Here is a 3,237-nt window from a genome sequence, read left to right on the forward strand (position 1 = left end):
AAAGCAGGAAATACAACTGTACAAAAGAAAGTGACAACACGACACCAGTTCATGTCAGATCGCTGCCTAGCTCGGCTTCACATTCGATTACCCTCCCAGATTGCAGATTTTTCAACCCATTTAACCTCAAAAGATAGTAAAATCTCTTTTTATCAAAAGGTTTTGTGTAAAAATCAGCTTTCTGATCATCGGTGCTCACGTGTTTAATCCGTATTAATTTCTTTTCATGACAATCACGTATAAAATGATGACGGATTTCAATGTGCTTTGTTTTCGAATGGTGAACCGGATTTTTAGTAACATTTATGGCCGCTTCATTGTCCACAAATATCGGTGTATCCAAGAATTGCAAACTGAAGTCGCGCATCTGCTGTTGGATCCAGAGGATCTGCGAGCAACAGCTAGAAGCTGAGACGTACTCAGCCTCACATGTAGAGAGCGCAACTGCAGTTTGTTTCTTGCACTGCCAGGTAACAAGCCGAGTTCCGAAAAACTGGCACCCAGCAGTGGTGGACTTAGCATTCTGCTTACAGCTACCAAAATCTGAATCAGCGAAACCGGATAAAGTAAAGTCACCCGAACGAGGGTACCACAAGCCGATGCTTGGGCAGCCCTTCAAATACCGTAAGATGCGTTTGACGATCGTCAGGTGTGACTGCTTTGGATTCGACTGATATCTTGCACAAAGACATGTCGGGTACATGATGTCGGGACGGGAAGCTGTAAGATACATCAATGAACCAATGATTGATCGGTATAAAGTCTCGTCCATCTTCACGCCTTGTTCGTCAGGACAAATACCATGGTTCTGTGCGAGGGGGGTGGATGCAGGACTGCAATCTGTCATATCAAACTTGTCTAGCACGTCCTTTACATATTTTGTCTGATGAATGAAGATTCCATCAGGCAATTGTTCAACTTGCAACCCGAGGAAGAACTTCATCTCCCCCATAGAACTCATTTCAAACTTCTTCTTCATTACTATCTCGAACTCTTTACACAAATCGTCGTTGGTGGAACCGAAAATGATGTCATCAACGTATATCTGCACGATCAGCAAGTGGCCTGCTTCTTCTTTTGTGAACAAGGTGCTGTCTACTGTGCCTCTTGTGAACCCGTTGTCCAGCAAGTAGGTCGAAAGCGTCTCGTACCAGGCTCTCGGGGCCTGGTGCAAACCGTATAATGCTTTATCCAGTAGGTACACCTTGTCTTTGTTCAGTGGATCTGCAAACCCCGGTGGTTGCCCCACGTAAGCTTCTTCTCTAATTTTGCCGTACAGGAAAGCGGATTTAACATCGAGTTGATAGACTTTGAAATCTTTCCAAGATGCAAAGGCTAGAAAGATGCGAATTGCTTCAAGCCTTGCAACCGGCGCGTAAACCTCATCATAGTCTATTCCCTCCTGCTGGCTGAAGCCTTGGACCACTAGTCGTGCTTTGTTCCTCACCACGACTCCTCTATCGTCTCGTTTACATTTAAAGACCCATTTCGTCTTTATCAACTTCTGATTCTTTGGCAGATCAACAAGTCTCCACACGCCCAATTTCTCGAACTGTTGTAGTTCCTCCTGCATAGCATTCACCCAACTGTCCTCGGTCAATGCTTTTTTGTAGGTCCTGGGCTCTATCTGCGAAATAAAACATTTAAGTGAGACTTCTTTCTGCATATCAGCGATAGATGAATAAAAACATGTAAAAGCACGGTCTATCTGATGTCTCGTCTTGACACCACTCTGTAGATCGCCAATAATTTGTTCTGAAGGGTGGTAAGACAGCGTCCGTGGCATCACCGTATCAGGCACCACTACTTCCGATTCCAGATTCGAAATGTTGAGATCAACGGTTTGATCAACAGCCTCCTCTGATGTCTCATTTGGTTCCTCGTCAAAGGTAGGAGCGGGTTCCTCCTCTGAGTCGTCAGAAACGTCAAATGACGGAGCTGGTTCCTCTGGCGGTACATGAATAGTTCCACTTGGTCCTGCTTCATCATCGTGAGTACCCACGGTGGGTATAGGAACATCTAGCGGTCTAGATACTGGCTCTTGTGACTGACTTTGCTGATACAGGTACATAAGAGCAAGTTCCTCATCACTCGGCTTGGACGGCAAATGAAACGATTCCCAGAGTTTGTCGTAGTCGAACAGGAATCTTTGTCCGGGAAGTTGTTGCGATGGCGTGTGCTTCTGACAATCCACATGATGGACCTGAATCACCTTCCCCAGACATGGTACAACCACCCTTTTTAGCGGGCTGGCGTAACCTACAAAGAACCCTTCATTAGCTTTTGCGCCGAATTTACCATCAACATCTATAAAAGTACACGGAGAGCCAAAAGGTTCTAGGAACTCAAGATTTGGCTTGTAACGGTGCAGCAGCTCAAAACACGTCTTTTTGTATTTCTTCACGGTGAGAACTCGGTTCAAAGTATAGCATGCCGCTGAAACTGCTTCACTCCAGAAGTAAATCGGAAGCTTGGAATCGGCCAACATTGTACGTGCAGTCTCGATCAGGGTCCTGTTCTTTCGTTCAGCTACGCCGTTCTGCTGTGGTGTGTACGGCGCACTGAATTCATGAAGTATCCCCTTCTCGTTGCAGAACTCGTACATTTTATTATTCTTGAACTCCGTTCCGTTGTCGCTCCGAATTCTCCTGATTGGCAGCTTGTACACCGTTTCCATCTTCTTAAACAAAATCTTCAACGTCTCGAAAGTTTCATCTTTTCTCTCCAAACATGCAACCCACGAAAACCTCGAATAATCATCTGTCACCACCAAACAATAAGAATCCCCGCTGATGCTTTTGACGTTGACAGGCCCGAAGAGATCCATATGCAATCTCTCGAGAGGTAACCTGATTGTGTTGAGCATCTTTGGCGGATGTGACTTTCGAACCTGTTTACCCTTTTTACAAGCAATGCAATCATCAGGCAAATGAAAATTCTTAACATTTACACCCTCAACTAAATCATTGTGCACCAGAAAAATCATCTTTCGTACATGAATATGACCCATTTTCCGGTGCCACATCACAGTTTCTTTTTCAGTAGCTTTTGATTTTGTAACAAAACATTGTTTTTGATGAGTTGTTGGCGTTGCAGCACTCATATCTAAAATATAAAGATCATTAACCCTCGGAGCGCGCAACAGCACCAACTCATCAGGGACTTTAAACCCTGGCTTTAAAACCAAACACTCTGATTTTGTAAAATGAACGCTAAAATCCTTATCACATATTTGTG

The sequence above is a fragment of the Helianthus annuus genome, chromosome 9, assembly GCF_002127325.2.
Source record: "Helianthus annuus cultivar XRQ/B chromosome 9, HanXRQr2.0-SUNRISE, whole genome shotgun sequence".
NCBI lineage: Eukaryota > Viridiplantae > Streptophyta > Magnoliopsida > Asterales > Asteraceae > Helianthus > Helianthus annuus.